At 41.3% G+C, this 23,448-nt stretch overlaps 1 protein-coding gene across 1 annotated transcript in view; it reads left to right on the forward strand.

The window, feature by feature from the left end:
• Positions 1-582: 582 nt before the first annotated feature.
• LOC23687614 (protein pygopus) overlaps positions 583-23,448 on the forward strand; it is a 60,777-nt gene continuing 37,911 nt past the window's right edge. The window contains exon 1 of the mRNA XM_021854059.1: positions 583-1,483. The gene's annotated coding sequence lies outside the window, so the exon portion shown is untranslated. The remainder of the gene's footprint in view (positions 1,484-23,448) is intronic.

Raw genomic sequence — 23,448 nt, forward strand, 5'->3', positions numbered from 1 at the left:
CTCTTCATCAATTTTCTCTTCAACTTATTACTTGACCGGGTAAATGTTTCTTACTGATATTTTATACTCAGTAGAAAGTATTCATTATCCTTCATCGCACTGAACCGTCATATTCTTCTAAAATCGGATGAATTTTTTGTAATCCAGGTTTTTAAAAGCGCTAATGGCTGCCGCAAACATTCTCGCTTTCTGGTAGGGACATGTCTCCAGACATCCCTTCCAGAAAGCGAGCCTGTTTGCGGCAGCCATTAGCGCTCGTAAAAAGCTGGATAATGCAAAGATAAAATCCACGAAGAGAAATCGATCACTGCAGATACGTCTGTATGATACTCAACGCGAGATATTGTCACTTTTGTTCGCAGAAGAAAGGATCGATGAGGAGAAATCGATCATATTGCTTGCGCCTTTATTCTGGCACAGGCTTGAAATAATATTAACAATCCATGCGCCCCTCGGCAAAACGTCAATCTCGTATATCGAAGACACAAACCGCACCCTCCACTGAACTGAAAAAGCTATTTTTCCCCCTTTTCCTTGCTCGATTCGTCGACGAACGATCGTCCGTAGAAACACCGAAAGCGCTGAAAAAGACTGTAGTTCGAAAAAAAGACTCGAGTTTACGACGATTATTTTGTGTGTTGTGTCCGCAAGCGAGTGCTCCGCGCGCTAGAAAGTGCTTTTTCCTGTGGAATTGGTGTGTTTCGCCGGGTAAAAGAATACCAGAGAGGGAGCCCAGTGTCGGGGGAACATTTTTCCGGTCGCCGGGCTTGGATTCGGGACGAACCGGGCGCGATTTCCGGCGGTGTAAAAAACTTTGGTTCCTCGTTCATTCGCGCGGTGCGTGTCTCTCTATATTATAAGCAAGAAGTTAGTGTCGTCCTCTGTCGTCTCCATCGCGGAGAACCAGACGTCGTTTTTCCTCGTTTGTGTGTGTATTGGAGGAGGAAAAGAAGCAGACTCGTATCACAATACTATTACAAACAATATCCGAAAGCACCTCGCGAAAGAGAATACCCCCGAAAAAAGTGGGAAAAAGAATAATAATTCTTGTTTTGTTCCTGGATTGAAGGAAGCTGTGGGATTACCTCCCTTCTGAAGGAAGTGCTAGGAAAACATACAGCCCGGAAAGACGGTGCTTCCGTCTTTCGGAAGGGTGGCATTCGTTTCGGAAGGAATCATCTTTCGCGGTCATGTTTTGATCGAGGCATCTCTCGGGATATTCGAACGGGGGAAGAAGAAGCCCATTCGCTGGCCGTTCCGTCCGTCTGTGAGGAGCTTTGATCCATTTGACGCGAGGAGTACCTATATTCGAAAGTGAGTGCGAGAGAGCGAGACGGCACCAGTAAGAAGCTGTGGCAAAGGACTAATATTCTGTCCGGGATTCAAGGAGTGCAGCTAATAAACGATCGGAAACGCTTCCGGGATGTGGACTGGAAGGTGAACCGGCTGTTCGCGGAATGCGAAAACCGCCCGAAATGAATCGGTGAGTAAGCTTTTTGGGAAATTTTAATTGCCGTTCAAGTAGGGCAGTAATCACTTTTTTTTATCAATGGTTGATTGGTCTCTATTTTCGAACATTGGTCAAAATGTTAGGTTAGCTTTATATCCGTGCTGCCAGATTGCTTACAAATTGTGAAGCGCTAGCAGAGCCATTAAATTAGGATTTATAAGTTTTTACTCGATTTATTAGAGAAACGTAAAAGCAATCATCATTTTCTGTCATAAACATCTGGTAACCAACGAATCATTTTGTTCTATATCAATCAACGAAAATAAAGTTGCAAGATTAGCGCAGAATTTCTTCTCATGCATAACGTCCGGGCACTGATAACGTCTTTTCTGCAGATCTGAAAACTGCACTTCTCACAGACGTAGCTTCTCAGGGCTTATTTATATTCTTTCACTTTTCTTCATTCTTGGTAGGCAATTAGCAATGTGAGGCATCTGTCAACTCTGCGTAGCTGGATGGAGGTTGTTTTGAATTGAGATTTGTTTATGGTCTAATCCCCTTGAAAATGCCTTTGTATGCTGAACATCCGATTCCAATTTACCTCTGATCATAGTATGTACATGTGTGGAAGAATTAAACGCCAAGATGCAGAAGTTGTTACTAATCATAGTAGTCACACTAAACAAATAACACATCACAGTAGCCACACTCACGGTGTACTATATTTAAGAAGGTGATATATTCCGAAAACTGACAGCTACTTGACGACGTCATTCCTATCCACCTCGAACAAATTTTCAAAAAAATTGATCTAGTGGTCCGGATGGTATATGGTACGATAGGAGTGACGTCACATGTTTTCAACCAAACTTGATGTTTACATCAGTGAAGAGCCTGCCTTGTTAATTTTTTATGCCGTGGCCACACTTAACAATTGTTATAGTTCTTGTCACAATAAAACGTTATTCATGTTCCAACCACTGTACGTGAAGGTTGTTCTTTCTATGACTCCCTGAATATCATCAATAGGTTATGATCCCAGCCTAGAAAGTTTCTAAACGTAGTACAAAAAGGAAAATTTATCGAAGCGTATTCTCGAAGATGGCACGAAACGGTGGAAGCGATTTAGCGGTTGCAGCAGTTCCAGGTCGAAGCCACAATCGATTGAGTCTGCCGTCAATTCAGCTGCTCCAGGGACGCAACAACTGGTCTACCTGGAGGTTCGCTGTGCAGACGTTTTTGGAGTTGGAAGACTTATGGGAAACTGTGAAGCCTGCGGAAAATCCCGACGGAACATTCGTTCAAGTGGATGCATCAAAAAACCGAAGAGCTCGTGGCAAGATTATTTTACTCTTGGACCATGTGAACTACATTCATGTAAAGGACGTTACGACAACCCGGGAGACGTGGTCACGCCTGGAAGCGGCGTTCGAGGACTCCGGTTTAACAAGGAAAGTCGGACTGCTCAGGAAGCTAACTACAACATCTCTCGGAAACTGCGAGTCCATGGAAGCCTTCGTGAATAGCATCATCGAAACGGCCCACCAGTTGCGGGGAATCGGTTTCGACGTAAGCGATGAATGGATTGGAACGTTACTGCTTGCTGGTTTGCCCGAAGAATATCGTCCAATGATAATGGCAATCGAAAACTCTGGACTCAAGATCGGTGCGGACGTGATCAAAACCAAGCTTCTGCAAGATGTGAGTACTTCCTCGTCAGCATCAAGTGGTGCGGCCTTCGCTAGCAAGCGGCAGAACTGGCAGCAAAGACAATGCGTCAATGTGAAATCAGCAAGCAACGGCCCGAAATGCAGGAACTGCAAGAATTTCGGACATATTGCCAAGAAGGTTTCGAAGACCGAAAATGGAAACGCTTGGTGCACCGTGCTATCAACCATTGCCGAAGATGATCAAAATTGGTACTTCGATTCTGGAGCTTCAAGTCATTTCACGAAAACGGAAGATTTTTTGGAGAATTCCTGTAAGTGCGGTGGAAAAGTTCTAGCAGCGAACAAAGGTTCCATGTCCGTTGTTGCCAAGGGAACAGTAAAGATTTACCCGGAGTGTTGTCCTGAAGATTCGCCCATCGAAATGTCTGGTTCAAGAGCGAGTGAAGTCCTAGAGCTGGTACACTCCGATATTGGCGGACCGATGGAAGTCTCATCCCTGGGTGGCAGCCGATATTACCTGACGTTCACGGACGACAAATCACGCAGGATCTTCATTTACTTCTTGGAAGACAAGGAGAAAGTGTCTACAGGGCATTCGAAAATTTCCGAAGCATGGCTGAGAAGCAGACAGGTAGCGGACTTTGGGGCAAGTGTGCCATAGGGGCAAGTGTGCCACCCCTGCTTTTTATAAAAAGTACAATATATATTTTTTCTTTGAGCTTAACAATATGTTCCTTCATAGTTCACAATATAATAATCAAAATATGATGAACATTGCTGTATTTTACACGTATTTACATCGATTTTTGCAAAGACAACCAAATTTGAGTGGATTTTTATAAGATTTCGTTGTTTCCAAATAGCATGGTAAAAGGTAAATTATTAACAGATTTTTCTAACGTACTGTACATCGTGAAACTATTCAAATGTGTAAGTTATTGTGGCATTTGAACGAAAAAAGTATTTAGTTTTACATACAAAATCCAGTTTGGTTGAAATGTATAGTTATTGGGGCAAGTGTGCCACCTATTTGGTAAACAAAAATTGTTGAAGTGAAATTTATAAAAATGTAAACATCATCAACAAAATCATAATAATAGACTAAAATGAGGCACCGGTAGTGGTTTCTGAAGTATAGTAGGGGAATAACTAACATGTTTGCCCCCCAAAGTGATTTTATCTCAAAATATTCAATAATAACATGTTTTTCGGCTTATTAAGTACCGTTTTACATATCTACATCAATATTTTACCATTATTTAGTAATGATCTAGTGTAATATTATACATATTTGCCGTAATATAAGGGTACTACTTATATTGTATTGAATGGAGACAAAAATAACCATTTTAGTTATTCGAATGAGTAATAGAGAGTTACGCATGTTTTGAACCTTGTTTTAAAGCACCACCTTATTACGGTAAACTTAAAATTATTTTTTTAAATTATCGATTAGCGTCTGCTTTTTAAGTAATATTAATATGAAATAAAGAAAATTTCGTTACAAGTAGAATTACATGCGATGTTCATTCGGTGGCCGTCTTGCCCCATATGGGTGGCACACTTGCCCCATCATGTCGAAAAATAGGTTATTTTGGATGATATTTGAGAAGCTCCAAAACTAATACTTTTTGAAATTATTTTCATTTAAAATGGCACAGTGGTTATGAAAACATGTGAAACTATCATCATGAGGCTAAATTGGTGGTTTTCATAAGCCTTGGGCAAAGTTAGAGAACAATTTGCTTAAGGTGGCACACTTGCCCCAAATTCCGCTAAGAAGCTAAAAATTCTTCGCACAGATATCGGCAAGGAGTTCGTGAATAAGCAGTTTGAAGATTATCTGCGGCGACTAGGGATTCGTCATCAAACTTCGGCGGATTATACTCCGGAGCAGAACGGGCTCGCGGAGCGAGGGAATCGAACGATCGTAGAACGAGCAAGATGTATGCTGTTCGAAGCAGATCTACCCAAAACGTTCTGGGCCGAAGCGGCAGCCACAGCTGTATATTTAATGAATCCTACCCCGGTGAGCAAACAGAACACTATTAGCCTAGATTGGGACGACATAGTTTCGTATGAACCAGAACCAATTCAAGAAGTTGATATCGATGCACCGGGTCCCATGGAAGCTGTTCGTGCAGAAATGATCGATGAAGCAATCATGACAAGCGATGAAAGTGATGAAGAGAGTGCTGATGAAGTTGTAGCGGCTCCGTCATCTAGTGAGCATCAAGTTCCATGTTCAATAGAGCCACCAATGCTGAGACGAAGTGGAAGAGAGCGGTATCTGCCCGACAAGCTGCGAGATTTCTTCTTTCTAATCCAAGGACTGCCGTCAACTAGATTTCCAGAAGAAGTTGGTGAAACAGGTGAGCAACCCGCAGTCATCCGGAGATCGGAAGCCGTAGCGGAAGAAATGCAGCAGTCACAACAAGGCTTAGTTACTCGAGACAAACCGTCGGGAGGTGATGATCATCGTACTCCATCCGCTCTACAAGGCCCGAAATCGCAGCATTGGAAGGAAGCAATGGATGATGAATTTCGCTCTCTGGTCGATAACGATACTTGGGAACTCGTGGAACTGCCGCCGAACAGGAAAGCCATCGGATGTAAATGGCTGTTCAAGTCAAAACGAGATGAAAATGGAAATGTTGTGCGGCACAAATCCAGACTAATGGCGCAGGGATTTACCCAAAAATTTGGCATGAACTTCGATGAAGTGTTTGCGCCAGTAGCCAAGTAGGTATCCTTGCGTACCCTGCTCACTATAGCAAGCCGACGTGGAATGATCGTCAAGCATGTAGATGTGAAGACTGCATATCTCCACGGGATACTGGACGAAACGATATACATGAAGCAGCCGGATGTGTACCATACAGGAGGAGCGAATGTTGTTTGTCGTCTCAAAAGAAGCATCTATGGATTCAAGCAATCAGCTCGTGGAATCAACGAATTGATGGCGTGTTCAAATTAATGCAGTTCGTACCATCCAAGGCAGACCCGTGTTTGTATGTAAGAAAGAAGGGAAACCGAGTAAGCTTCATCCTGATCTACGTTGATGACGTCATTATTGCCTCGCAAACTGAAGAGGAGTTCGAGCGGATTTTTGAAGTTCTGCAGAAAAACTTTACCATGACGAATCTGGGCGATGTGAAGCATTTTTTGGGCATCGACATCAAACGCAAGTCAGGAAGTTACACGTTGTGTTAGCAGCAGTACATCCGAAAGCTAGCGGAACGATTCGGCCTACAAGATGCGAAACCATCGAAGATCCCGTTAGAGAGGATTGCCAACTACCGAACAACAGTCAATACTAAGTTAAGTTTAATTGGAGGTCTGCTGTATGTATCCGTGAATTCTCGTCCTGATGTATCAGTAAGCGTGTCCATCCTGGCACAGAAATGTTCCTGCCCTACTCAATGAGATTGGCAAGAAGCAAAGAGGATTCTTCGATATCTGAACAGCACCAGCGATCATCGTTTACACCTTGGATCGACCTCAACTGGACTAGAAATGTTTGTGGACGCCGACTGGGCAAGTAATCATCGTCACCGAAAATCAAACTCTGGATACCTGGTGCGTTACGGAGGAGGTTTGATCAGCTGGGCATCGCGGAAACAGAGCTGTGTTGCGTTGTCCTCTACTGAAGCAGAATTCGTAACGTTGACGGAAGGATGTCAGGAGCTCAGCAGGATAAAGAAGCTATTGAAAGATTTCGGCGAAGATGTCTCAAACCCAGTACCCACATATGAGGACAATCAAAGCTGTATCAAATTAGTTGGAGGAGACAAAATTGAGAAGAGAAGCAAGCATATTGATACGAAGTTTTTCTACGTTAGAGAGCTGAATGAAGAAAAAGAGATAATGCTGAAATACTGCCCTACTGAGATGATGTTAGCGGACATTTTAACGAAACCTCTGCAAAACGTGAGAATCAAAACACTGTGAGAGAAGATTGGGATTCTACCAAATCTTGCCGAGGAGGAGTGTGGAAGAATTAAGCGCCAAGATGCTGAAGTTGTTACTAATCATAGTAGTCACACTAAACAAATGACACATCATAGCCACACTTAACAATTGTTATAGTTCTTGTCACAATAAAACGTTATTCATGTTCCAACCACTGTACGTGAAGGTTGTTCTTTCTACGGTTCCCTGAATATCACCAATAACATGTTTCGATGTGGTATTTTGATCAGAGTATGTACTCAAAATGGAATAGATTGCCTTCATTTTATTGAATACAATAAATAGTATTTAACAATAGATGTTAGACTTTACCTGAATTTATCGAAATCGTCAAAATGGTTTTGTTTGTAAGTCAATAGTAATTTGATTGTTCATCAATCATTTCAATATTGAACCAACAAGAAGCCTATTTGAGTACTTTAAGGAGCCCTCAACATCATTTCAGTAATTGTACCATTTTTATCTGAATTGATTTATGTTGAATTCATCGAAAAGTTATTCTGCTCTACAGACACCATGAGCGTTTAAGAAAAAAAATTGCATTTTAGAAGCTTTTTTTTTGCGGCAGAAAAGTTGGTCTGTATGCTAAGTATATTAAATTAATCTAACAAATTGTCTAAACAAAATACTTGTTTTAACCTCAGGGTTGTTACAACTACGCAGGTTGTCAAATCCACAAAAGACACAGGCCATCTTTTTCTGCAAAATGATCCTGTTCTGTCTGTCCTGTTCTGCGGAGAGAAGATTGAGCTTTCGAACTACGTGGTGATCCTTGGATTTCGGATGGACAGATCTCCCAAATGTAACAATCAAGTGAATTATGTCACCAGCAAAGTGCGTTAAGTACCTTTAGAAGATTCTCTCCGGTGCTATTTTGTTATCATTAAGCGTTTGCACCTGAGTTTAATCAGGTTCTAACTAATAAATGAAGAAATAAATCTTGTCATTCACTGTCTAACTCTTAAATCAATCAGCAGTTCTTTCTACGACAGTATACTAAGAGGTTATGGGCACAGATTGAAACAATTCCACTGAAATATGCCACAAGTCAACTCTGGAGTAAGCGGTGTAGGAGATGGTGTTTAAGCAACTCACGAAAGGAGAGAATTTCCTTAAGAACTCATCACAGCCATAGTATGTCCAGTCTACCCTCAATAGAGCGATTGATCGAATTGAGACAACTGGACAACGTAGAAATAGATTCTTAGAACTAGCAAACCTCTGGGATATTGTGAAGCCAATACCTACAGCTGAAGGAAAAGTTATCAATGATTTATCCCAAGAATAATTCTACTTTTGGATCCTTTTTGATCGTGATGTTGGCGAAACTGGAGGCAGTTTTCGAATTAATGAACTTACTAGATGAGTAGGATTGCTGAGGAAACTCATTACTACCAGTCTTTCGTCGAGTGATAGGGAAAAGGATCATATTCTTGGCACATTTGATGCACTTCGGGAGTGGGGTTTTTGAAAGCTACGCAGCTCAATTTGGCCACAATATACGTCATATTGAAGTGCTTCTTACTGCTAAGTTTCAGACAATTCGGCCGATAAAAACCCCCCATGCCAAAGTGAATCATGGAAGTGCACAAGTAGCTCTGCATCCTACTATGGATTTACGTCAACGAAATCACTATACAGCTCATCAACTACGCGGGGTTAAAATATCGGAAGAATGGATTGGGACCCTCTTGTTAGTTGGATTTAGTATAAGTATTTATTAATGGAGCAACGACCGGTGACTGGCACATTATTAGCAGCAGACAAGGCGCCGATGAAGATCAAATTATCCGGAGTCGTCAAACTAGCAGCAAAATGCTGTCCAGGAGAACCTTCAATCGAAGTTATCATCGTGAAATACATTCCAGAGATGTCAAATAACTTGCTATCAGTAAGCCGGATTGTCCGTAGAGGCCATGAAGTACATTTCAGCAGAGATGGTGTGAAGGTTATCAATCCAAGTCAAGCAATAATTGCAACCGGCATCCATGATCTTCGCAAAGGTCTATTCAATTTCGATAAAGATAAGAGCGCTGGAATGTCCCTAATATGTGTATCATCAAGCATGCAACTGTGGCATCGAAGGATGCGCCATCTCAACGTTTTCAGTTCGAAGCAAATGAAATCTGGTTTAGCGTGTGGTGTAACGTTCAAAGAATCTGAAATTGATAATTGCGTCGTACGTGTGCAATGGGAAGCCCAACTTGCTTGCCGTTTACGGAGAAAGGACACAGGGCGAATGAAGTTTTGGAGATTGTTCATTCTGATATCTGTGTCGCTTTTACCCATCTTTCACTGATGAAGACAAGACGAATTTTTACTTATTGTTTGGAACGAAAAAGTGAAAAAGAAATCATACACGAGCGTTCAACCAATTTAGAAATTTTGCTGAAAATCAAACTGGACGAAGGCTGAAAACGTTAAGAATTGATAATGGTAAGGATTTCACTAACAAACCTTTTGAAGAAGCATGGCTTAAGACATCAAACATCAGCTGACAACAATTCAGAACATAATGATATGGCTGAGCGCGGTAACCGTACACTTGTGGAGCGAGCTCGCTGTATGATGTTTGAAACGAAGTTACCGAAAGGTTTTTGGACAGAAGCAGTAGCAGCAGCTACATATTCGGTAAATCGATCTTCAACGAAAGGGCACAAGCAAAAACCAGAAGAAGAGTGGTCTGGACGAAAACCAGATTTGTCCCGAGTACGTGTGTTTGTGTCAAAATTCATGGTTCGCGTTCCTAAGGAAAAGAGAAAGAAATGGGATGTCAAATCAAGCTGTATTCACAGACAAACAAACGTAACACTTAGAACAAATCTCGATCAATATTATAGTCACGAGGACATGTACGCCAAATGCTAAAATCGATGTGTGTGGCCGACGGTAGATGGCGGTAGTGTGTAAACGTCAAACACGAACAAAAACGATGCGAGCGCTGCGCGTGGCGGATTAGCTACCTGCAATATTTTCGAATCAACCGTTAAAAAGTTGGTCGATGGACAAAGATGAGAGTGTGACGCCTGTTTGTTTGTGCTATTTTCGTGAGATATAAAGAAGATACAAAAGTCTCAGTTCTGTTACAGCCACCAAATTAGATAGTTGCAATAAAACTAGCTCCTAAACGAAACAAGTAGTTTAAATCTTTTCTGACTGTTAGATCGTAACAGATTTTGGCGACGAGCGAAAAGTTCCTGCAATTCCCGGAAGCAAGGAAGCCCTGTTTCTGTCAAGTTTTTGTTCCTGTTCAAGCTCTTGTTCCTGTTCCACCGCTGAAACCCTCAAGCCGTCACGAAATCAAGTATGTCACCCGAAGATCTGAAGCAAGCGATTCTCCGGCTGACCGATCTCATCGCGAACCAGCAACAGCAGATTGCAGCTCTCCAGGAGGGCAACCCCAATCAAGTTGGAAGCGAGAAAATCATCGAGTCACTCTCCACCGGAATCGACGAGTTTCGGTAGGATCCAGACGGTGGCATCTTTTTCGATTCGTGGTACGCTCGGTTCGGAACGCAATTTCACGAACGCTACGTGACCAGTGTTCTGCCGAGTCATCCACGTAATTTTGACTTCGAAGACACCGTCAAGAAGCTGTTCGGACGCCAAAAGTCCCTCTTCAACGCTCGCTACCAGTGTCTTCAATATGTCAACAACGACGGCGACGATTTTTCTTCATACGGTCAACAAGCACTGTGAAGCGTTCCTGATCGTGCGTGCCCCAATTGTGCTGGTGTAGAGGAAACAGCGGAGCATGTCGTGTTCGATTGCCCCCGTTTCATTGTTGTGAGAGGTCGCATGCTCACTACATGCGGAGGGGACACGTCCCCCGACAATATTATAGAGAGAATGTGTGCGGATGCCGAGTGCTGGAATGCAGTAACTACGGCTGTCACTCACATTATGTTAGAATTGCAGCGTCTATGGCGCGCCGACCAAGAGTTGGCTGCAGAGGATTAGCCCTGCCGAGGCTGGTCCCTTGTAACATTGTTTAAATCGGCTAGGAGAAGCAGTTTGCCTAGGCTACTTCTGCTACACGTGTTGTGCTCAGGGCTGGTAGCAAGTCACTTTTTAGTGACTTGGTCACTTTTTTCGACCTGGTCACTAAAAAGTCACTATTTTCAACAAAAAGTCACTAAAGTCACTTTTTTCACAAAAATGGTCACTAAAGTCACTTTTTTTCGTGATCTTATGAGTATGAAATTAAAGGCAGGTTACCTTTCCAAACATCATCAAAACTCCTCCGGAGAATAAGCCAGAGATGGTTAGAAATAACAACCAAAAAATTCAAAGAGTTTGTCAGAAACTCGTACAGAACTTCTGAAGCGAGTACTATTAATAATTTAAGATTGTATTGAAGTTCCAATAAATAAACTATACATTTATCCATGAATCAACTCTTGACACTGTTTTTCATACGGCTTTGGTAAACTATTTTCTATACATAAACACGTCTCTATAATGAATGCTTGAACGTTGTTGAACAATAATAATTAATTACTAGTGGTATCAGTGGCTATTCCAAATAATCAAATCCACATGTTCATACAATAACAAATAAGCGTTTACTTCTGTGGTTTACTGTTTGTTTTATAATCTAAATATGCAAAATTAGTCATTTTCAGGGTCGTAGATCAGAAAAAACGTGTAATTACGAGCCGCCACTGAGTGATATGATTGTTTTCAAAACCTAATTCATTTATTCAAACAATCAGTTAAAATATAGATATTTTAATATGAATGGAATAATTTTCTAATTCGGTTTATCTCGAATTCGTCAATAATCTGTTGCGTTTTGGAGTTAAGGCCCAAATGCATTGATAGCGGAATGGCAACGGAAAGCGTAACCGGTTCGCCAGCATGAACTATAACATGCTTGTCGACTCAGTGTCAGTTCACTTTCATTCTTTGACAACTTACTGTTGTTTATTTGGAAGAAATGGTTTAATTTTACAGACATTCTGCCACGAATTTAGCTTTTGAACTTTTAATTCTATCAGGATTTTTATCAGACTTGTTTGACATTCATTCACGATTGTCGCCAAAATTTTGTCTACAACTAAAAATTTTCCCTCGAATTATTCCACAGATTTGATGAGAAATGCTTCAAGTAATTAGTTTTGCATCTCTACTTCAAAATCTTCAATGATTTTTTGCCAGTAAGGTTGCTAATGAACAGGAATTTTGCTAAAAATTGTATCCGGGGTTTGTTTACTCCATACTTGTAACATTTGACCAAAGTAGGCATTGAGTAAATGGAAAACCATACATTTTATGGCAGTATGAGTAGAAACTAAAATTTCTAAAAATTACCAGAGACTCAAAAGTGCATATTGGATGAAATTTTATACAGCACATACCCAATATTGGGTGAATAGTCAGAAAATATTATTGATAGGAGTTTCTTTTCTACTACATTACGAGGCTCATATATATTATCAATGTGACGGTTATGCTGCTACATGTAGCAATGTGACAAAACAACTTTTAAATTTTCTAGAACATACTCACAGATAACAGTAAGTTGACTGATACTGTTTATCATTTGATGACTCTCCACTAGAGTGTTCATTTCCCGGTCATTTTGTTCGTCCCGGAATTCGGGACAAAAATCTTGGCTTGTCTCGGGAAGTGCTGGGATCCCGGGATTTATAAAATGTTCAATAAAACTAGTATTTTGATAGAAATGGAATTACAAATCCAACAATACAAAGTTTTTAAATGAAATAAAAAGATAATGTAGCTTTCCAATAATTATAACAAATCATATTTCATATATGTTTTTCGTATTCTGTTGATGTAACTTAATAAAAATCAAAACTTAGCTTGACTAATTATGGGTTTGCTATTTTTTTTTTTTTTTTCAAATTCTCTATACTGCCCATAAACACATGTCAGTACACCCGATTCTGTTTTTGCGTACCGTGCAAAAAAAGTTTTCAGTTCAAAATTTCAAAAACCGTGCAAAAGAAGTAGCAGCATTTCTCGACGTTTCATGCAAAAATAAGGTTTTGGCGGGAAAAAATGTATGGAAACTTTTTTTGCACGGCCGTGTAAAAAAAAATCCGTGTATAAACAGAATCGGGTGTATCATGTTTGCTTGGATTCCCATTCACATGGGACAGTAGAAGTAAGGTAAAAAATTAAGTCATAATATTAAAGCAATTTGCTTCACACATTTCAAAACTCATCAAAACTTTAGATAATTGATAATTGTAGGTATTGTAGAATATCATGCCAAAAGTTAATAACTGAATCGAAGTTTAGATGTACTTTCAAATTATCTTTTTCAGTATTTGCTTACAAAAATAGCTAATGATGAAAAGAAAAGCATTAAAGCTAAGTAGCCCGTCATTCGTTGATTTTGCATGCCATGTTGATTTTGCAGCTCGCAATTTCAAAGTGATAAAACTCAGTCAACATAAGTAATATTGATTCGAAAAAGTATCACTACTTGCGCTTACATGCAAAAAGTTTGCTGATACTTTTTCAGTCATCTCAGTGCAAAACCAAGCGGTTTTCTTTGTTTCGCAATCGTGAGATGAATTAGCCACAATCATCGATGCCCAGTACAAATTTCAATGACGGTCTACTTTGCCTTAAAACTTTGCAACTAGACAAATAAAAATATGTGTTTCTTACTTGGTACTTATCTTATCTTGAAAATAATTATTCTTTTCAATTATGGTTTTCTATTTTATCAAATAAGAAAAATGTCATTGATTTTTATTGAAGTTTAGTGGTTTTCATCAAATTCTACGTACATTTCGGGAATCCCTCTTTCGATCAAGCTACAAAAAACTGTGATTTTTGTCAACCCAATTGTCAAAAATGACGAATGTGATAAATATGCAGTTATGGGCAGTAGATTGGTTTATATACACATAGAACGTATTTTATTTCTAGCCATTTTTATGACCAATACTTGTAGTTTTGAAGTCACTTTTTGGTCACTATTTTGATCATTTTGGTCACTAAAGTCACTATTATTTTGCTGTCTAACTGCTACCAGCCCTGGTTGTGCTATATGCACTGGTCCCTTCCCGAAGAAATACCGTAAGGTGGTTCCGGGGAGATGAGGGTCTGAGTCCAAGGGTCATGTCGATGCACTGTTCACCACTTGAACAATTCTAAATGAATTGCTCATGCACAGTGCATAGGCTGGTTTTAGCGGGTCGTCGTTGGTGCGTCATCCCCGCATTCCCTGAGTTATCTTCTCAGTGGATCTGTTTGCAGATTTTCCCCTTGTAAAAAACAAAAAAAAAAAGCGTTCCTGATCGAAAAGCTGTCCAGCGACCAATTCAAGACGCTCAGGTTCGTATGCGGTCTCCAGTCACCGCGCGATTCAGACATCCGGACCAGGCTCATCGGAAAGTTGGTTGGAAGCTGAAGAAAACACGCCGCCCGCCGACGGTGCCACCTTGAAGCTTGAAAACCTGGTTGAGGAGTGCAACCGCATAATCAACCTCAAGCAACACACGCAGATGATCGAGAAAGGTTATGGGGACAAGCCCAATGTCAACGCAATCACTCGTCATCGTGCTTCCACCCGGAAGGAGAACAAGCCGAAGACACCTTGCTGGTTCTGCGGGGATCTACATTTCGTCAAGGAGTGCCCCTACCAGTCACACACATGTGCGAAGTGCAAGCGGAAGGGCCACAAGGAAGGTTACTGCTCCTCATCCGAAAAGAAGCCATCATCAAAGCAGTTCGATAAACCGAAACCTAAAGACGCCGTCAAGTCTAAGGGTATCTCGGTTAAGCGAGTCGACCTCAAGAAGCAGCGGAAGTATGCGAAAATCAAGATCAACGGTTCAGCAGCAACGTTGCAACTTGATTGTGCTTCCGACATCACTACCATCTCCAAGCGCATTTGGACATCGATTGGTAAGCCTGTCATCAGACCCACGGAAGTAATCGCCGTGAGCGCATCGGGTGACACCGTCGACATCGTAGGTGAGTTCAACGCCGAAATCACCATCCAAGACGTGACAAAAGCAGGCCGCATTTTCGTCACGAGCAATCCGGATCTCAACGTTCTCGGAATCGAAACAATCAATCAGTTCGATCTCTGGTCGGTTCCATTCAGCTCGCTAGTCAACTTCGTCCAGCAAAACTCAAACGCAACGATGCAGAAGCTTCAAGCCAAATTTCCGGAAGTGTTCCAGTCCACGCTCCGATGCTGCATCAACGCGAAGGTAACTCTCTACCCGAGGCCAGATTCACGCCCAGTGTACTGCCCCAAGCGACCGGTTGCCTACGCCGCTCTCCCGAAAGTTGACGCTGAGTTGCAACGACTTCAAGACATAGGCATCATCTCGCCAGTCCAGTTTTCCGATTGGCCTGCACCAATAGTCGGGGTTCGCAAATCCGATGTCTCCGTACGCATATGTGGTGACTACTCCACGGGTCTCAACGACGCACTCAAGTCAGATCGCCATCCACTGCCGCATCCGGACGACACCTTCGCAGAACTTACCGGCTGCCGCTCCTTCTCCTGCATCGATCTATCGGATGCCTACCTCCAGGTCGAAGTTGAAGAAGCATCTCGGAAACTACTCACCATCAACACTCACAAGAGTCTGTTCCAGTACAATCGACGGCCGCCCGGCATCAAATCTGCACCTGGAGCGTTCCAGCGGATCATCGACAGCATGGTTTCTGGCATTCCTGGTGTTGAGCTGTATCTGGACGACATCCTAATTGCTGGAAAGACTCAAGAGGAGCAACACTGGCTCTCCGAGTCCAACCCGGGTAAACAAGAAGCAAAATGATCAATTCAACAAACGATACGGTGCACTGAAGAGGAACTTCGATCCTGAAGAGCTGGTCTACGCTCAGGTCCACAGCCGTAACGCAACCGAATGGATTCCCGAACAGGTAATTGAGCGCAAGGGTTCCGTGAACCACGCCGTTCTTCTCGAAAACGGACGCCTCATCCGGGCACACACCAACCAACTACGACAACGTTACTCGAGCGCAAATAATGCTGATCTAACGCTCCGTAATCAGCTGGCCTTGTCCTACCTGATCGACGAATTCCAGCTTCAAGTTCCGAACCCAGTGGTTCCGGAGAATCAATCAGAAGAATAGCATGAGCCGTTTCTGCATCCCTCGATGATTGCAGACACCGAACCGAGCCCTGTTATTACAGATGGCGGACACGAAGATGAAATGACGCACGACGACGACTCGTATGTACCCATTGCTGAAAATTCTCCAGAACCACCTGAACGAGAGGTTAGAAATCGACGGCTTCCAGCTTGGCTTACACCGTACAATCTCTTCTAAAAAGAGAGATGTTTTGCCATCGGAGTAGGGACGACACATAATTTTGTTCATAGTAAGCCATGACCCTGTTGGCATGACAGAAAACTAACAAACTGAAAATTTTCACTCAGACAGTCGCAATAAAACTAGCTCCTAAACGTAACAAGTAGTTTAAATTTTTTCTGGCTGTTAGAACGTAACACTAAGCTAAACTGCGCACTATGTTCCTCCGAAAATCTAGGGGGTTAGTGTCAGGCCCTGCAAGCCAATCGTAAAAACACATCAGCACAAGAACGTCAACGAGAGAATACGGACCGGAACAATCGGCAAAGATCACAGCGACGTAAAGGGACTAGCGACTGGAAACTCGGTACGTGGAACTTTAAATCTCTCAACTTTATCGGGAGCACACGCATACTCGCCGACGTGCTGATGGACCGCGGGTTCGGCATCGTAGCGTTGCAGGGAGTGTGTTAGAAGGGATCAATGGTGCGAACGTTTAGAGGTAACCGTACCATCTACCAGAGCTGCGGCAACACACATGAACTGGGAACAGCTTTTATAGTGATACGCAGAGGCGCGTGATCGGGTGGTGGCCGATCAATGAGAAAATGTGTAAGTTGAGGCTCAAAGGCCGGTTTTTCAATTTCAGAATAATAAACGTACACAGCCCTCACTCCGGAAGCACTGATTATAATTAAGGCGCTTTTTACGCGTAGCTCGCACGCGAGTATGACAGCTGCCCAACGCTGCTAAACGCTCAGGTTGGCCAGGAGGAGAAATTCAGACCTACTATTGGAAAGTTCAGCGCCCACCGGCTGATGAACGAAAACGGCCAACAACGAATTGATTTTGCCGCCTCCAAGAATATGGCCATTCGTAGCACCTGCTTCCAGCACAGCCTTTCATACATATACACCTGGAGATCACCACTGCAGACAGAATCATAAATCGACCGGCTTAAGCAACCGGACGTCGCAACTGCGTACGCGCAGCACCTCGAAGCTTCATTACCGGTCCCTCTTGAGGACTGCAGGAGAACAGTGAAAGCAGCCATCACAAATGCAGCTAAGAGCAACGTCGGGTACGTGGGACGGAGTCGACGCAAGGCTGGTAGCGAGTCACTTTTTAGTGACTTGGTCATTTTTTTGAGGTCAGTCACTTTAAAGTCTCTTTTTTGAAGCCATTTCAACTAAAGTCACTTTTTTCGTCAAAAAGTCACTTTTTTCAACTATTCTGAGCTAAATTTTCTGGAGAATATAATGAATCGGCCTTTTTTAACTAAGACTAAGTTTTAAGTTAGGTCAGAACAACTTCATGTCATTATCAAAATATTGGTTCATGGTTTTCATGTGAAAAATGCTCGGAAAAAAGGTTAATCTCTCTCACGCCGAGGACCTGTGATCGAATCCTGCCCCCGAGATAGTCACTAAAAATTTCATGGTCCCGACTCGGTCGAATTGTCTGAGACTTTTGAATAAGAAGCACGTCAATACGACGCATAATGTTGCCAAATATAAGCTCAGTAGCATTCAACAAATTCCACTGCCTAAAAGCCGATTTCTTCACACCCGTTTAGGCTTTAAACCTAGTTTAATCATATGGGTAAACGGGGTTTACGGCTTAAGCGACGGGGAAGAAATCGGCCCTAAGTGAATCAAAATTGCCAAGAAAAGAATACGGCTCCCTATCTCGTGAAATCTCATTTAAAGGAAATGTTCTTACCTTGTGGTGGATAATTAGATGTTTATCCTGCCCATAAACGCATAATTGTCCCATGTGAATAGGAAATCAAGTAAACATGGGACTGACATCCATTTATGGGCAGTATCTTCCATTGTCGAACATTACGTTTGAGAATATGCATCCTAATTATTCTCTTTGTCTTCATGGTATCATGGTATAAAGCACATTAGCTACTTAAAATATTACAAAATCTATAATATGTATAGGTATTTAATTGTTTAATGTTCTATTAGAGAATAAAAACTTATCATACTTCTTAGGGCAGACTTTATTTGCAAGTCAAATCTTCAAAAATTGCCAGATACCCTAAGGTTTTTTTCACGTCGGTCGTGACGACGTTAAAAAGACCTCGTGTTTTTCGACGATTCATTTACCGCGAATTTATCGTTTTCATTGAATCATTCATGAAATCATGCATGCTTTCTTCAAAGAAATGTTAGTTGTTAGATCTTCTTTTTGGCTTTTTTGATTCACTTCGGCAGGAGGTTTTTGAAACCCACAGAGTTATATTCGACCAACTATAACCCCCAATGTCAAGTGAAATATGAAAGTGTTCAAGTAATTTTGATTGCAATATTAGAAGCTTAGTGCTATTAACTACTTTGACAGCATAACTCAAAAGAACAGCCTATTAAGCCTATCGTCTTTATGCTAAATGTCCATTCGGCCAAAAGTACCACCCATTAAACTTACTGATGGAAAATTTCAATGTCACTCAGGCTTATGTCAACCATTTGTTCTTTCTTAGGAGGTGTTTGAAGGACGCGGTTTAAGAAGTATTTCAATCTTGTTAGATCTTCTATCATCATTTTTCATTTGAAATATTGAATAATGTCCAAGTATAACATTTTCGGTGATTTTGATCTAGTTACATAAAATATTGACCTTATTAGGTAGTGTTAAGTGTTAGAGCCATCCAAACTGTAAGTAAATGTGAAATGGCAAAAAAAAAATACAAATGTTCCAAATATTATTCAAATTTACAAAATAAAATACTTTGATGATATAAAAGACACAACATTTTTGAAAGATTGAAAAATATTTAATAAATATTAACTTTTCTACTTGAAAAAATTGTAGGCAATAGGGAGCCGGATCCTATTCTTAGCAATTTTGATTCACTTCGGCAATAGGTTTTTGAAAGTTACAGATCTCATATTTGGCCACAATATGCGTCGTACTAAAACGCTTTTTATTGCAAAGTTTCAGACAATTCGGCTGATATAAACCCCCATGCCAAAATGAATCATGAAAGTGCCCAAGCAGCTCTGCACCCTATCTTGAAATTTTGGAGGTACAATAAAATTTTACAAATATGGTACTCAACTAGACTTACTACCTGCAGAAGATCATATTGAATAATCCCTATAATATTGGATTTTGATGGAAAAACAGTATATTAGAATTGAAATAAAACTGATTACGGTTTGATTGTCAAATCACTTCTAGTAACTTTTTCGAGAACCGAAAGTCACTTTTTAGTCACATTTTTGAGAACTGAAAGTCACTTTTTAGTCACTTATTTCTCAAATGTGGTCACTAAAATAACTTTTTCGGTACCACTTTTTGCTACCAGCCTTGAGTCGACGGAACGATTGGTTATAGACGGAAACGGCAACAGCAGACCCGCCTCTTTCGGGAGAAAAAACGCCGCCTAGGGGAGACGGAGTGCGAGGAGATGGAACAGCTGTGTCGGTCTCAAGAAGCACGTAATTTCTATCAGAAGCTCAACGCATCCCGTAACGGCTTCCTGCCGAGTATCGACCGCGTAGAGCTATGGAAAATCGGACGAGCACAGCGGGAAGCTCACGAGACTGATAAGAGTGACGATAGAAGGTGTGCCAAATTGTGTGAAGGTTTTCTGGCGAACACTCCATTTCGTTTGGATCCCGCCGGAGACTACGACAAGGTGATGGACTTTCGTGTCTGTTGTTCAATATTGCGCTAGAAGGTGTTATGCGGAGAGCCGGGCTTAACAGCCGATTTTTACGAGATCCAGTCAATTTGTTTGCTTCGCGGATGATATGAAAATCGTCGGCCGAACATTTGAAAAGATGGCAGACCTGTACACCCGCCTGAAACGCGAGACAGCAAAAGTTGGACTGATGGCGAAGTACATGCTAGCTGATGGGGCCGAGCGCGACAGGGCTCGCTTAGGTAGACATGTTACGATAGACGGGGATACGTTCGAGGTGGTCGACGAATTCGTCTACCTTGCATCCTTGCTGATGGCTGACAATAACGTTAGCCGTGAAATACGGAGGCGCATCATCAGTGGAAGTCGGGCCTACTATGGCCTCCACAAGAAGCTGCGGTCAAAAAAGATTCACACCCGCACCAAATGTACCATGTACAAAACGCTCATAAAGCCGGTAGTCCTCTACGGGCATGGAACGAGGACGATGCTCGAGGAGGACCTGCAATCACTAGGAGAACGTCGGGTGCTTAGGACGATCTTTGGCGTTGTGCAGGAAAACGGTGTGTGGCGGCGAAGGATGAAGCACGTGCTCGCCCAACTCTACGGCGAACCCAGTATCCAGAAGGTAGCCAAAGCTGGAAGGATACGCTCGACAGGGCATGTTGCAAGAATGCCGGACAGCAACCCTGCAAAGATGGTGTTCGCTTCGGATCCGGTTGGTACAAGAAGGCGTGGAGCGCAGCCGATCAAGTGCATATCGATTTGGCGAGCGTGGGGCAAAACCGAGGATGGAGAGATGCGACCACGAACCGAGTATTGTGGCGTGAAGTTGTTGATTCAGTGTTATTTGTTTAGATGTTAACTAAATAAATGAAAATCTATAGTCTTAACCTTATATGAATCATGAAGCAGCGCGTCGATGTCGGTTATACTTATAGTGATCATATAGCTTCGTTGGCATTTGCAACCGGCAGTCCTATCGTCGCTACCATTATTAGAGTTAATGCCGAATCTCTTCTCCTTAGTGGGAACCTCAACCGGTTAACCAACAACCTTCGCTTTCCACTTAATGTTTGATTTTAGGAATCATTTCTTATGGGTGTTCCTAAGATTCGCTATCCGTAATCGCTGGAAAAATCGCCTCTGTGTTCCCATGGTTATCCATGTAAGCAGAGTTTAGTCTAGGATTGTCATCGTCATTTATGATAGGGGAAAAGCACTAATTTTCGACCCACAAGAATTCTGTGCCAATTTTCGGATTTTCATACAAAGTAGGCCAAAATTGTATGAATGGGTCGAAAACTAGTGCTGGGTCGAAAATAGGTGCTTTTCCCCTATACAATGTTCATAGCTAGATCGGCGCATTCATTGATTCTCTTCATCTTCATTTCCTTTTCTAGAAGAATCTTTTGTTAAAGACTTCGTTGCAAAAAAAAATCACTAGTTAGCCTATTTAGCAAGCGTAAGTAGTTAGTTTTCAACTTCTGTTCACTTCTCTCGTCGCTCGCTTGCGATTCTATCCACCATATTTTTTCATTGCTTTCCTTGCTCCCTTCCACTTTGAGCAGTATCGCGTTCACCGAGAAAAGTTAATAAATGCTAATTATGATAAGCGTAATTAGTACACGGTATCAAATATTTGACATGGATCTGACAACAGTCAAAACATTCGTTTAACATTGAAGAAATACTGATAGATTCAAAGAATTGGATTGCTGTCAGATGCTAGTCAAATATTTGACACCATATACTGATAACTTTAGACTTATGAATCTCAAGTCAATGGATTTGTTTCCGGCTCCGGGCTTTTCAGGCGGACAATTTTCTCGACACTTGGTCATAGTGATCATTGTGCTTGCTATATGTACATATTAATACAAAAGAGTATATAGAGTTAGGGCTGTGCATTATGAGGATTTATCGGTATCGGCGATATCTTGTTGATCCATTATCGGTATCGGCGATATATCGGATTCGACATTATCGATATCGAACCGATATTCGATAATTCTCAAAAAAAGATGTTTAGAGCAAAACCGATAATTTCGGCTATATTTAACATCAACTAATCTGCCCATACTCGCATAACAGTCCCATATTATATGGGATTTCATATATAAATGGGACTGTTATGCGAGTATGGGCAGTAATGCATTATAGAGTTCATTACATGAACTTTGTAGTGATGCTCTGCCATTTGCAACTGATGTCTAAATTTCCATTGAATCGATTTCATTTATACAAAATAATCAATGAACCTTGTTCTGATTATCGGACATTTTATCGGACAGACAATAGTTTATCGATATCAGAAAAAATCGGGCTGACAGATATCGGATATCGTATCGATAAATTTGAGCCGATAATATCGATATTATCGATATTATCGATAATATCGATATTTGCACAGCCCTATATAGAGTAATTAAAAAATTCAAAAACATGAAAGCTCCTGGCGATGATGGAATTTTCTACATCCTCATCAAGAAACTTTCAGAAAGTAGTTTTTTTAGTTGATATATTTAACAAATGTTTTCAATTAGCATATTTTCCTGACAAATGGAAAAATGCTAAGGTTGTTCCAATTTTAAAAGCAGACAAAAATCCTGCAGAAGCTTCTAGCTATCGTCCAATCAGTTTGCTTTCCTCCATCAGTAAACTTTTTGAAAAGGTTATTTTGAACAGAATGATGGCCCACATCAACGAAAATTCAATTTTTGCCAATGAACAGTTCGGATTCCGCCATGGACATTCGACCACTCATCAACTTTTACGTGTAACAAATTTGATCCGTTCCAACAAATCTGAAGGCTATTCTACTGGTCTTGCTCTTCTAAACATAGAAAAAGCATTCGACAGTGTTTGGCATGAAGGTTTGATTGTAAAATTGAAAAACTTTAATTTTCCAACATACATTGTTTGAATAATTCAAAGTTATCTGTCAAATCGTACACTTCAGGCTAATTATCAGAACTCCAGATCTGAAAGACTTCCTGTAAGAGCTGGTGTTCCCCAAGGCAGCATTTTGGGACCAATATTATACAATATTTTCACATCTGACTTACCTGAGTTACCTCAGGGATGTCAAAAATCTTTGTTTGCGGATGACACAGGCCTCTCCGCCAAAGGACGAAGCCTGCGTGTCATCTGTAGTCGATTGCAAAAAAGTTTGGATATTTTTTCTTCATACTTGCAAAAATGAAAGATTTCTCCTAATGCTTCCAAAACTCAACTAATAATATTCTTCTATTGCCACAATTATTGCGTTATATGTTTAGGTTAAGTAAGGTTAAGTATATTAGAAACTTTTTTTTCTCTTATAAGCAGGTGAAATCAACTCACCTGTAAAAAATCTGAACTGCTACGGCAAATGAAATGTAATATGTTGTTAACAAAATGTTAGTAAAATCTTAAATTTGTTC

Source organism: Aedes aegypti, chromosome 3 (assembly GCF_002204515.2).
Source record: "Aedes aegypti strain LVP_AGWG chromosome 3, AaegL5.0 Primary Assembly, whole genome shotgun sequence".
Classification (NCBI taxonomy): domain Eukaryota; kingdom Metazoa; phylum Arthropoda; class Insecta; order Diptera; family Culicidae; genus Aedes; species Aedes aegypti.